The 14,643-nt window shown below is 40.3% G+C and overlaps 1 protein-coding gene across 1 annotated transcript in view; it reads left to right on the top strand.

Annotated features, from left to right (window-relative positions):
• Window positions 1-2,508: 2,508 nt before the first annotated feature.
• Window positions 2,509-14,643, top strand: part of pcdh15b (protocadherin-related 15b) — a 265,006-nt gene continuing 252,871 nt past the window's right edge. Inside the window, exon 1 of the mRNA XM_072456250.1 lies at window positions 2,509-2,757. The gene's annotated coding sequence lies outside the window, so the exon portion shown is untranslated. The remainder of the gene's footprint in view (window positions 2,758-14,643) is intronic.

The following is a 14,643-nucleotide window of genomic DNA, read 5'->3' as shown; positions in this document are numbered from 1 at the left end:
AAAAATCCCAGACACTGCTGTTGAATTAATTGCCCATATAATATATACAGTAATAAAACGTTGGTTAGCTCTATTAAACACTGTTAAAAAGCCGACTCTGTGATGTTATTATTGATGATGCACAAATTCTGACAATCTGCAATACAAACACAAGAACGCTAGTCAATTCCTGGCTCTGACAATTTACTGAATGTCCTCCCTGCTCCTCACCCCCTTCCAACCTATACTGTTCTGTCAAGTAAACCCTCCAAAGTAAAGCAAAACAATGTCATTTGACGGCTACGGCTGCGGCTGCTTTTCTAAAAAACATTTGCATCAACTCGTCTACATAATAGATGATTTGCCGTTGTTACTGATATCAAACTGAGCCAATGGCCAAAAACACTTCTCTTAGATCACTTCCAGTAAAACACTAATTCTCCCCTTTGCTGTCTGATTGAGACTTAATACTCAATCACTTATATTCTCACGATGCTTGCACATTTATAATCTCCTGTCTCTATCCTGAGATTTGCATTCGTAATCCCTCTGCTAATTCCTTTGTGGTGCTTGGGTACAAAAGACAGTGCTCCCTTGTGACGGCGGTTTGTCATGATTAGTTCAGGACTACTGATCTTGGCCATCGTTCCGAGCACTCAATAGGATTTGGTGTAATCCACGGAGCAGGGCAGATGGACACACAGGTAAGATGACTGGGGTTATTATTGGCCTGGCCCTGCGCCCACAAGCCCCTCTGATAGCCACTCTTTCATTATGTAATCAGATTCATGTTGGATTGGGTTATGAATGCCCACGTCAAGCCATAAAAGAAAGTCATTTTGTACTGTTATTCTTTCCAAAAATGGTCCATTTTGTGTTGCTGGTACAGTTATGGATTAAGTGTTGGGTACAGTAAGTGCACCATCGAGTCTCAAGGCAATAGGTCAAACTGGCAGGAAAGAGAGAAGCATTTTAGGATGTTGTGCCCTAAGAGCTAAGAGGCTCCGTACTTAAAAAAAAAAAAAAAAAAACTTTTCTTGAGAATCTCATTGATCTCTGCACTCACCAACATGAATGTCCCGTATTATATTACATTGGTTTGGTTAGTGGCCAATACTTTATAGTTTTACACTCTTAAATCTTGTATGTAAATTAAAAAAAAAAGTTGTTTCATGAAGAGATTCATGGTGTGGAAGCTCAAATTCAAATCATTAAAGTTTCTTGTCTTCTCTTATTTCATGCTGTATATGTCCTTGTTTAGTCCTATAGAGTTTGAGGAAACAGCTCATAGAATAAATAACGCTTCCACAGAAAACTCTGTCCACATGGAGATATGCTGTCCCTCTTTTAATTGTCCTGCACAGCTATTTAGGCCCTATTTCCTTTCTCTCACATATTTAGAGAGTGTCCCACATTTTAAATTGATGCCACATTAATTATAGTAAGTGAGATTTACATATATAATGTGTGTGTTCTGGCTTTCAGGGTTGTAGTGCTGGCACCTATTCTATTCCAATCTCTTTCTCTGTTATGATTGATAAAAACTAAAAATAATTTGGTGTTATTGCAGTTATTCTTAGTCCTTCCTTCATGTCCCCATTCTACAATGTGGCCCTCTTTTTCTACAATTTGAGGTGGGCATGACGCATATTTTAAGTCAAAAGCTGCATGGACTTAAATGTAACTTTACGCATGAGAATGTAGCCTGTGCGGCCCAGTGGTCAAGTGGCCTATTTGTAACCTAGAGAGTAAAAAGCTTGATTTTTGACACACATTGTTGTCTTTTTTAATACAATCACACAAAAATACATTAAAAAAACACACAACCCTCTGTTCACCCAACCCAGACCACAAGCAGAGTTTACAGAAAGAAAGAAACAAGTGACAACATAATAGAAAAAAATAAATGAAGCAGAGGATAACAAAAACAAGCCGCAGTCTTAGAAGGCCTCATTATCCTCACACCTGTGTCAGACTGTAAGCTGAGAAGCCTCCTTCCACTGCTGTCTTTGGCGTTTGAACTAATTATCCTCTTTAATAATTACTTAGCTGCAACGATACATTTCTACATCGAGGTGGTGACCGCCTGCGCGCGCCTCATTATTCCACTTGGCACTTGTTACGTGTGGGTTTGCCCGTGGTGCAGTGCCCCGGAGCTGACACTCCACCGCGGGGCGCACGGAGCAGGACTGGGGAAACCTGCAGGTCGCCTCCACCGCGGCGGACGGGGGCTAATTAGATTACCGTGGAGCTACTGCTGCCGTTCCTGCGCTAAATGTACGACTGCCTCACGACCCCCCCCCCGCCCCGTCTATTCCGACTCTGCAGCGGCTCTCTCCCTCACCGGCTGCTGTCACTCGGTGTGCGCCCGCCCCTCCCCGTCCCTCCCCGCGCCTCCCCGGACTCTCTCAGAGCCGAGGGGACGCCGGAGCGGAGCCGGTCTACTGTTACACCGCGTCTACTGCGCTCCAAGTCCTGCTCCGGGAGCCGTCCAACTCCACAACACCCTCACAACCGGGAACTCTAATACACCTCTGCTCGGGAGACAGACACCTTTTTCTGTGACTCGAGCCCCCATCTGCCCTTTTCACGTGGCAGTGGCGTTTCCCCTTCAGAAGTGGGGTGCATTTCTTCTCTGGTCGCTGGAGGAGTTGTATGGATGTTATACCGTGCTTTTTCGGTTCGGGCTGTGTCGTACCGCTGCACAGGGACACAGGCAACAGTGTGTGGAAAAGTGCATCTGAATGTTAAACGTATGGCTTCACCAAGGGTAACACGGTAAGTCCAAGTGCCTGTTCAGGGGAGACTCGATCTGCCGCTTTTAACGATCCAAATGACGCGTGATGTCTTCTTATCTTGCGTTTTGTTTGCTTATTTAATTCAAACTGTGTGTAAAATTGTAATAGACGTGACGAGCTTCCAAATACAAGCAAATAACAGGCTGTACAATGTCATATATCCTACTTTAGACAGACCAAGAAGTTATGCATTACGATGAGCGGAAAGGGGAGATTCTCTGTCCAAGGTGCTGAAATGTTACTACTCTCGTTCACGTTTTTTTAAGTTGTAAAAGTTGTTCTACATTTTTGAGTGAGGAAAAAATGGTTACATTTCTGGCAGGAGCGTTTTCAACTGGTGTTCGTATGGTCTCTCTTTTGCAAAGCAGGTTATCCCCCAGCAGCCTGTTTGTCTAGGATTATGAACACAGAGAGAGTTATCCGATTACTTTGAATTAAGGCAAGCTGTCGTTTCTCCGCCACACTCCGCCGTAAGGAGAAAGTCAAAGGTTGGACTGGTCGTCATGGCTTTACGATAACTAAACACTAGGTTCATTGTGCATTTTTGGGAGCGAAAGCAGAGGACACTTGATATTTAGCCTAGTTTTTAGGGTCGGTCGACAGAAGGAGGAAGGAGCAGGTCAGTGTTAGATAAACTTACGACCCTTCCTCAAGTCGCCATGTCTAATCCTTTTGGTCATACTGGAGGACAATTTAAGGGGGCAGCTTAATGTCTCTTAAGTCTTTGTTTTGACTCTCATTTTGAGTCATTTGAATGTAAAACAATGATGAGAGTGTATGAATGAGTTGATGTAATGCTAAGATTTCTTAACACAATTAATGTGCCGTAAGAAATGACCTGTTTATTCTACAGTAACAATATCAGAGGATCTTCTGATTCTATCTTCAATAGCATTATGCCCATACAGTAAGACAATTTGCCTGTTTTGGTTGAACTGTAATGGTCCGATTACTCAAAAATCTTCTTAAATAATATCTCCAAAAATGAATTCAAAGCAAAAAGTATACTTTTAAATATATCTATTAGTCCCTAGCTCTTACAAATATTTTAACTATCTTTAATACTCATGTTGATAAAACGTGAGAGCAGCTTTTTTCAGACGGCAACGTGAAACTTGGGTGGACCTCCCAAGCACAGCCAGTGCACTGCTTTCTGGGTTTTACGAGGGATAACATACTTTATTATTAGCCACAGACAGCATGCAGCAATCTCATTTTGTCCCAAAGTGCAGTCATTGTTGATTATTGTTTGTATTGCGCTTGATCATAATTTTAAGAATATGTCAAGTCTTTGTGGTTTAGACTATATTTAATAATTCTATTGATTTTGGTTGAACCCTGTTGTATGTTTTAGTGGATGATGGAGATTCCCATACTTTGTGTTTTTTGTTTCCTTATTTTGTCATGATGATACATTCTCCCTCTGATTTCATTCAACCAGGAGAATTGTCTCTTTGTCGCCGCAGGTAACCGTCAATTTGTGACAATGACCACACTCTTGTCTGTGCAGCTTACCTCAGCCTATAGTATTACGTGAGAGTCACTCATTCTAACTGACATTATCGTCTTGGCTGGAGAATAGAAAGAAACACTTTGGGCACATGATTTTCAAAACAGCGTCCAGTTGACCACCCTTAAACCCTTTTCTATGATGGAACACTCCTGGACGCATGATAAATGACACCAATTTTTCACTTCAGACACTGCGTTACAATGACAGTAATTGTACTCATTACTTCAGCTGAAAGGTACGGTCAATTTACTGACTATTTCAATGAAAAATTTTGCAGTTTTTCTCAGACTGTAACTGTGTTCTGATAGATTTCTGATTTGTGTTTTCAAATAAGGATCCAGTAAACTGTACATTTTTAACAAATCTGGGAACATAAATACTATAGAGGATAGAATTATAAACTAGAATACCACATTTACTTTGAAAGATGACCATAGAGGACTAGATTGCTCTTATTTTTGCTTGGTTTAGCCCATGTGTAGAGCTGGTTTAGGTATAAATCTGGTTTAGATCTAGAAACACACAGAGAGCCAAATATTTCCCTATGGTGGTGGGAAAAGGTTGAGAACCAGGCGTGTCAGACTGAGGGGAGTTTAAACTGTGCAGAGAGGGGGCCTCAAAAAGTTTGGAGTTTGGTTTACACCGTGCAATTTGTGGGGCAATTTTGACAGGCATGACAATTCATAAATCCGTCTGAACGTGTTTGTGTCTTGCAGTGCACAGGGGGTTACACGCTTTGATCACAATGAGGGGGTGCTGCTGATTGGACAGTCGCAAGGATTTCTGACATGTTTTATACTTGTTGTAGATTGCTGCTGAAGATTGAAAACGTAGAAATACAGCAGTGAACGCCGGTGTGAGGGGTTAGAGACACCGCGGTGAACTGTGTCTTATAAACTAATCTCACCAGACACAAAAAATAAATGATAAATATTACAAACAAAGCTGTGTCACAACGTCAACAGTTGCCCTGTGTAATACTATGTCGTTTTCAGAAACACGGTGTATAAGAAGTGAGACCACAAACATGTGCACAGGAATCGCATGCCTCGCACGCCTCACACACGGTTCTTGTCCGTCGTACAGGGTGAGCAGGTTAGTCTATCAATCCACGATACAATGCACACTCCCGTCGCTTTAGCTGCATAGTTTGAGTCTGCGAATACTTTGGAACGTCTTAAATATGTCCAGAATCGCACAGTGTTGCCCATCTTGATGAGGGCCTTGAAAACATATCTTGAGGTCCCACAGGGATGGTTTTACCCAGGCCCCTGAATTTCAAGCTACTCCCCTGTTGATAACACCGATCTTAAAGCCATAATGCAGAATGCACGTTACCAGATTGATGATCTTTCATGTAATATTCAACCCAATGTTTCTCCTTCTTATTCAATCTTTAATAACTCGTTGCTCGTGTGTTATACTACTGGATGTCACGAAGGAAAAAAACAAACCCAAACACAGATCCCTTTATGCAAACACACGCATCCGTTTTCAGAGTATGTAGTTCACAGTGGGCCAAACCTCTTTGGTGGATATACAATCTTTAAGGATTCTGTTGTCATAAATGAAACTGCTCATCAGCCGATAATGTCCCATCTGTGACGCTGTAAACTTCCCCTTTAGATACTTTGCTTTATTTATTCAGCAGTATGGGTGTTTGGAAGCTCTGGGCTCCCATCCTCAGTCTTTTATGAGTTTGTGGGTTATGTTGCCAGGTGCCGTCTCAACGCCTCTGTGTATGGGATTGCGTTTACATTGAACAATACCGCTGAATTAATTGTGCCTAACAAGATTACGTGCCTGTTGGCCAAAACAGCATTTGAGATCTGCATATCTGGCAAAACAGAACAAGGCAGAGAAACAGCGAGGCAAATTAGTCTGAGTTATTTTTCCATTTTGCATTTTGATTTTGTTTGTTATTTCTGATTGTGGAGGACAATAGAAGATAATTATTATGGAATGATTTTGCTGTCAAGTAAACATGCACAGAATTTTACCACATGGATAATATTGGTGGTCAGAATATTAAGGGGAGACACTGCAGTTAAAACAGGAGAATTTAAAACCTCAATCCAATTCTCAGATGTTTTTAGTGTTAGCATATTCTGGTATTTTTACATCTAAAAATGTCTCCTTTTCATAGTATTATTTTACTCCTTGTAATCTTCAACAACATTTTCAAATTAATGTCTCTAAATAATGACAATTGTTCCCTCGTGGTCATGTACAGACCTTGATAATACTGACCACGGTTCAATTCTTACAATTTTCCTGCACAACAGACATTGACATTGTTACTGCGGTAATTACTCTCACACTCACACCACGAACCATCAAAGAAAAGAGCAGTTTACCCTAGTACCACCAAATCTAAAACAGGATTAAAAAAGGACTATTAAATTGCCCAAAATGTGAGTTAAAAGTACTTTTATTTTGTTTATTTGTTTAATTCATTAAGAAAAACAAAAAAACACATCATCAGTGTCATATAGTTAAACACACAAAGACGTTCTGCTCCTGTAAATTGGCCTTTCTTTGTGAAGTGTTTCCCCAAAAACCCAAAACCCACTGCTCCTGACAGGTTCAACCTCTCTGGCTTGAATAGTAAGCATCTGGAGGAAACCAAGCGCCGCTCATCACCTGGACAGTACCATCCCTAAGCATGGTGGAGGCAGCATCATGCTGTGGTGACTCAGACTGGGGTTGAAGGTTTCTTCTTCCAACGAGACAACGACTCTAAGCACACAGCCAGGATAACAAAGGAGTGGCCACAGGACACCAGTGTTTTTTAGACTTAATGTGCCCTTTGCATCACGCTCTTCTGGAAAGCAGGCTGTGGCACTGACCTGTCTGTGTTTTTACATGTCCTGCTTTATTAGCTTGTCATTTAACTTTAACTATTAGCATTAGTGACTTCCTGTTTGAGCTGCACATTCAAATCCAATCAAATCAAATCAGTTTATTTTTGTAAGGCCCAAAATCACAACAACAGTTGCCTCTGAGGGCCACAGGGAGAAATGAATCAACAATGTCTGTGGTGGCGATGAAGTCAGATAATGTCTGTGGTGGCGAGGGAGTCAGACAATGTCTGTGGTGGCGAGGGACGATGTCCCAGGGTCCTCTGTCCTTAGACTCTCCTTCTCGGCCAGGAAAAACTACAAAAAAAACCTCTTTGGGAAAAAAGCGTAGAAACCTGGAGGAGTTCCAGTGAAGGAGAGATCCGACTCTCACAGACGGACAGACGGACACGAGGGAGACTGGAGCTGGAGCCACATTGTCCTGTACTGCAGTATTATAACGATAGCAGATATCCTTGTGTGCCTCACACAACATTGGGCTTTTTCAACTCCTAGTCTTTATCTGTGGCAAGTCTCTTCTGAGTCTTTAACTTCTGCTCAAATGACTTGGTGACTTGGACTGGATTTTCAAGCTTGGCCGTCACTCACTCCAGCTGCTCGCGGAGGTCCTTGACCAGAGCGCTCTCCTCAGGGGAAGCAAGTGGGAGGGCCAGGCTGCTTTCCTCTGAGAGAGGCATGACCTGACGGCTTTCCTCGGGGTGTGAGGGTGCCTGAATGGTGAGAGACATCCGTTGGGTCTCTTGGCCTCAGACTATTGAACTGTTGGTGTGGGGCAGAGCAGAGCCTCCAGGTCAAAGTCCTCATCATAGAGGAGTTTGTTGTCCTCAGGCGTGTGGAGATACCAGGGCTTCATGGTGATAGTACTCAAGCTATTCTTGTATGCGTGTGCCAGTGCCAGTGGAGTGAGTAGTTTTTATATATATATATATATATATATATATATATATATATATATGAATATGTATATGTGTATGTACATATTGAAAGGAAGGGGACAAAGCATTTGGTGCTAATGCTATTAATCACTTTTCAAGTCTGTCCGGGAAATTGATAGTGTTCTGGAGCCATTTTTCCCTTTATCCATTAGCATTAGCCCTTACAAATTGCAAATTATGAATAATCCAGATAGTTTAGGGGTTACCAGCCCATCGCCCACATTACGTCAGGTCAAAGCCTCATAATTATGATCGTTAACAGTAGACCCTTTGCCTAAGGCCATAAAAGCAATGATCTTCTTGACCATTCAAATACCAGGCCATCTGCAGGGTAAACGATCAACAATTTATTTACATTTTATAAAAAAATATCATAAAGGAAGAAAGTTTTGCATTTTACTCCTATAAGCAACAAATAATTGCTTTGTGGATAAAAACATCATTGATTGACCTCAAGAAGTACGTTAGAATTGCCCTATGATAAGATCCGTGAACCTCATTTTTATCTTGTTTCTACTCAGTTCCTAGAGCCCCTGGCCCAGTTTCCTGTGGAAGTCACTTTCATGAGCCACATATAAAAGAATGCGCTCATGAGAGTTAAAGCAAGTGTTGGCACTAACTTACAGTATGTAATGTGAAAGTGGGACATGGCCAGTGGGCAGTGAGGCAATCAAGTCCTCTGTTTTCACCAGCATTTGTTGTCATGGTTGTGTCATGCTTTTATATTCACTTTAAAAAGGCCCTTGTACTTGTTTATGTCAGTGTAATATCTCGTTTGTCCAAGAATGATCCATTGAAGAAAATGATTAATGTGGACGCTTCGACGGTCTATTAAAAGTCATTCTCAATCTGCAGATCTAGTCTGACAACTTGGATATTCATCGCAGCTCACAGTATGATACATATCCGAGTTCCCAGACTAAAACTTCATTGTGAAATTTCACCTGAGCATTATTGTTGAAAAATGATTTTAAAATTCATTCTGAGTACTCAAAGTTGCAGGACAATGCAGGATTACTCAAACAACACAGTGCTAATGATGTTCTGGTACAGTTTGCATGAGTTTGTGTAGAAAAGTCATGCACAGAAAAGCCCACAGAACAATTAAAATTACTATTGAATTCTGTGCTGCTTTTTAAGTGCTGATTATATTATTATGAATGGTATGGTTTTTTTAGTATTTGTTGCTTACATTCTCTTTACCTGTGTTTCCCAAAGGCAACTTCTGTTGTTAGTCTAAAGGCTCTAATATAAAACCCACTGCTAACGAACTCTGTCGTGTTCACAAATGAGTGACTTTGTGAGCTACAGCAGCATCTGCTCAGTTTAAGACCTTTAGCAACTAAGTTCTGCAAACAGGAAACAACAAAGTAAAGTGTGGATTGGAATACAAACCACACACCACTTTGCCCGTTTTAATTGTGCAAGGCCTCTATGTCTAGATACAATCATACACAACACAAAATGTCGCCACTTGGATTAAACTAAGCAAATGCAGCAGGTTCTCTCCTACTGGAGAAACATACATGGGAGATGATCTTTCAGCTGCAACACAGTATTTAAACCCAACTGATTCAATTTCAATTCAATTTATTTTTGTAACGCCTAAAATCACAACAGCGGTTACCTCTGAGGGCGACAGTGAAAAACGAATTAAACAATGTCCATGGGGGCGAGGGACGATGTTCCAGAGTCCTCTGTCCTTAGACCCTCCTTCTCGGCCAAAAAACCTCCTTGGGAAAAAGTAGAAACCTTGAGGAGTTCCAGAGTGAAGGGGGAATCTGACTCCATCAGACGGACAGACGGACACGATGAGCGGCTTCTCATTTCTGAAACAACCACGTGGAAAGACAAATCCCGTGGTCATGGAAAAGATGTCAGTGTGTTTGAGAAGGGTCAAATCATTGTATCAAGCAGAGGAAACATTTAGGGAGAAGCAGAAACTCATGTACTACAGATCTGAACCTCAGTGAGAGTGTTTGAGCTGGAGAAGGCTTTGTGCAGTGGTCACTCTCTCACATCATCAATACAAGATCAATTAGTGATAAATACTGCAACACTGGATGGAAATAATTATTCTAATATTGCAGAAGCTTATTGAAACTATGCCACGGATAATTTGTGTTATAATCAAAGCTAAAGGCGGTCCTACAAAATATCAGCGCGTGTGCCCCTTTTGTTCTGTGGTGACTTTGTTCTGGACAAGCACTTGATAAATGTGACAGAAAGGCTCGTCTATGTCATTACATTCAGTATTATTCGTATGTGACAATATGTTTTGGAATAATACAAAATTATTAATGTGTTGGCAAAGGGTATCATTTTTGGAAAACCAATTTCTACCTTATCTGAGAGCGTGACAGTTGTTCCAAAATGCCATCACACACTTTAGGATTAATCTAAATGAATCTCCTTTTTAATATAATGTACAGGAAACATGCTTTTCACATACAGTTTACTCCTTATTTTGAGTCTAGTCTGCATGGTTTTACGTAACATCGCCCTCATTCATGACAGTAGTATGAAGTACTTGTACACAACTGCCAAACAGACTTGTACTCACTGGGGGAACAGATGGTGAGCTGGGTGGGATTGTAAAGTCAGTTCAAAGGTCAATTGTAATGAATCTAGACATTTAGCTCTATTTAGCTCTATAGGCTGAAAAGGCTGATTTAAAAAGAAGTGTATGAAAAAATACATATAATTCTATATAGATACTGTAGTTTGAGGTGTGTTTGTAAAATAATTGTAATAATCTCCCCCTCTTTCTCAGAATCAGCAATAAAAAATGTATCTTGGTTGAGGTTCGACTATTGCATAAACAGTGTAAAAACTGTATAAACACAATAGTACAGAAATATCACCTATACTTTTGAGATAAAGATGACACTGCAATGTTTTTGATACATTATAGGAACTACAGTAGCACTTAAAAAAAAAAGAATACAAAAAAGATTGAACTGAAGAAGCTCCGCGGCGCTTCTATAATACTTTTGATTTGCCTTTTTATCCAAACAGACTCAAGACATGTCATTTCAAATCTGCATAATGTGGTATTTAGAGGCAAACGAGAACACTACAACAGGCTCTTTTGTGGATTTTTTTGGGTGTTTGGTTTGGCCACATTTAAAGCGTCAGGATGCAGCCAGTGTTAAGTCTGACCGCTGGCACTCTGAGATTATAGCGGCTACTTCAAAGTGTGTTGGTGTTGCCAGGTCAGCGTGCGCACACTGCAGAGACATGGACCCCTCAAGTGCAGGTTGATACCCCCCTAGAGTAGCCCTGTTAAGGTCTAAAGCGGCTGTGTAATCAGGGTCATTGGACTGCTCTTGGCATCCTTCAGCTCGCTCCACTCTTTTTCTCCAATGCTTTCTCGCTCGGTCCCCACACAGCCAAATATATATTACTAGAGCCGGGAAAGGGGGGAAAAAAAGTAGCAAAAAGTTGAAACTGTATCTCTGGAGGCTCCAAACAACTTTTGGAGAGCAGGATTTTTTTTCGGGGGGGATTGGAGTGACGCTGTAAGTTGTGATAAAGTTTTTAATACGTTTGTGGTGAAAATATGCTCTGGTGTATAAAGGATTTTGATTGGATTGCGAAAGAGCCTTTTGGCATTTAATATAATTATTTTGAGCAAGTTAATAAATACAAGAAAAAAGTCATTACGGAAGTATGCAAAAAAAATGTCTTAGGTGCATTTAACAAATATCTTATTTTATTTATTTTTCAATTTAAAAAGGTGTGGGAAGAATAAATCATATTTAATGTCACCCTGTCTTACTTTAAGTTTCATAAAATATATTGTTTTGCTCCAGCCTTTCCACACAATAATAAATCCAGTTCAATAATGGCCATAACGTTCAAGAATGCAGCAAATAGCAAACATTATACGTATAAGTTGTGGTATTATAAGACAAACCAGCAACACGCCCAAGCCAACACTTAAAACACACACAACAAGTTTAACTGGGGTGCATCAGAATATACTTACTTACAGAATACTTTACTAAAATCAAATGAATACATTGTGGTTGTTGGTCAAACTGCACAGTCTTACTGTCCACCTGTATTTATAATGAACGGTGACACAAACATAAAGCTCTTATAATCCATGGCAGTATATTATAATGCAAATCACTGTGAAAGTGAGACCGTACTCTATATTGGACCATGTACATAAACTACATGCATTTTCAAAGTATTCTTCCAAACAGTGTCAACAGTGTAGAGTGCAGAATCCTGAATGAAAAGGTGTTAAAGAGTTTTGACCAAGCTAAGATGTGTTCTTTTCATGTGGTCATAGGCAAAAATGGACTCAAACTAGAGATAAATCCCTTATAGTTTAACATAACTATGGTACTCTTTTATTGTACATTCAACCTACAGCAAGAAAGGTTACAGAAGATATATGAAATATGTATGTGTATCAAACGTTTGAAGCAGACGAAGCTGAGAAATCAAACGTTTGTTAAATACAGTTGAGAGAAAAGCACAGACTTAATTCCAAATTATAAATGCACAAAGCTCCTTTTTCAAAAACAAACTAGTTTTTAGTCCTGCTAAAAAAGGCTTATGTATGTTGGCGCTGCCATGTTTGTTTCAGTTTGTTTGGGCTCTTCATCTTTGGCATGTGCTCAAAGCACAATGCTGCCCTGTGATTGGTCTGAACCACTGGTGGTTCCATCTGGACCGACCTGAAAGGATAACCAGGCTCTGTTGTAATGGCCCTTAACAATGAACTTACTTTGGACTTTTAGTATTTAGAGTGATTCATTCATGTTTGCACTACTGCTCTGTATTATCCCCCCTGCTCCCCACAGTCACTGCTCTGTTATTACATTGCTGCTCTACACGCTGTGGGTTTAGTGATGCCGCGGAACACTTTTGTGTGTGTTTTTTTACACTTGAAAATTTAAAATAATGATCCACATGTGTCAGAGGTTATGACTATATACCAGAAAAAAACCCATCCTTAAAGGCGGTATGGACGATTTTTCGGCGATTTGAGAACGCAGGCGGAAGTGCGCATGCGCACTCCCCCGTGCGGACTGATACAACACACACGTGTGTTTGTTTATTAGCGCAACGGAGCGCATCGCATCTCTCGTCTCTCGTAGATTTCTGTCAACTTCTGCGTCAGCTCGAACTGTCTTTCTCCGTCTTCATTTTGCCCCGTACACTGAGGGAACTATATTATGATAGATCCATGCGCTTAGGCACGCGGAAACGTGGGGAGGAGCCGCACGCGGCTGCAGGTGAGCGGTAGGTACGTTTTATGATTGATACGTGGCAAGACAAATGATTTATCCACGCCACGAGGAAATATGATAAAAAATTGCTGAAAAAAATCGTCCATACCACCTTTAATACACAGTAAATTAGACATTTACTGCTGCTCTCAAAATTGGACACTCGACTATATATTTGTCATGGATTATTTATAATAATGATAATGAATAAAACAAGCAGAGAAGAGGGCATTAGAATTGTGTTAATGTCATTGAATTCCCTGGAGACATTTTGTGGCTGTGGAATCTTGTTTGTATTCCTGTCTTAGCTGAATGTTGGTGTGGGGTGAATGTCTGATCAAATGTTTAGAGGTGTCTAACCAGTCGCTGCAGGTAGCAATGAGGAATATTACTCACTTATAGCTCTGTTACCACGACGATGTCAGGGCCTGGGTCAGACACTGGCAACTCAACACACAAATCAAGATGGCTGAGGTTACTTATGTCACTTAGAGCACTAAATTTCAAAGATTTATTTCATTATTTCTGTCTTTAAAGATGTACTATGTTGCTTTTTTGGTCTAGCGATCAATTAAAGAAATGAATATAAATAAACCCTCTGTAATTAATAAATGCAATGTAGCTGTAAGAAAATAAGGCCCGTAGAAAAGGCTGATACTGGTTATTTTTAGGCAACATCTCCACCAAAAAAGTGGCATAAAGCAAAAAAATATGTCCACAGTTTGACCGATTGCTCTAAGTTTTCATGGACATTTTTCCACTTTGCTGTAACAGAAATGCTGTGTAAAAACCATCGCTCATTTATTGACTGTCTGTCCAATGTGTCACCTTTTGGAGAGTCGCTAATGCAATAATCAGGTTGGATTAAATGTAAGTTACATCACTCACTCCACAACAACTCCTTTAGTTATCACATTTACACAGAAACTATTCATTAATTAAAGGTGGTTGTTTCTGCTTTAAAAAAAAAAAAAAAAAAGTGTGAAAAAAAATATTTTCGCCCTATTTATTTAGATGAATGTAAAAAAAAAAAAAACATTTAAAATCCTTGACAAGCTGGGAGATTTTCGGGATCAGGGCTGTTTCGTGAAATGTTTTGTCAGCTGTTAAGGCTTTCAATCGTTTTGTTTTTTTCTGCCTTTTGGGATAAAAACACATTTTCACAGAATTTGCATAGTGGCATGTGTCAACTGTGCTGATTTCTTTCCGTCCTCTTCCAGAGTTTCTTCAAGTTTTTGAGAGAACATTTTGTAACCAGTTGGTATATTTGCTTACCATGTGCTCTTACATTATTGTCCATTTATAAAG

This window comes from Eucyclogobius newberryi, unplaced genomic scaffold (genome assembly GCF_026437365.1).
Source record: "Eucyclogobius newberryi isolate DKJ021-1_F unplaced genomic scaffold, fEucNew1.0.hap1 SCAF_20, whole genome shotgun sequence".
Lineage (NCBI taxonomy): Eukaryota > Metazoa > Chordata > Actinopteri > Gobiiformes > Gobiidae > Eucyclogobius > Eucyclogobius newberryi.
Note: the sequence above shows the minus strand (reverse complement) of the source record. Positions and strands in the feature narration are given on the sequence as shown.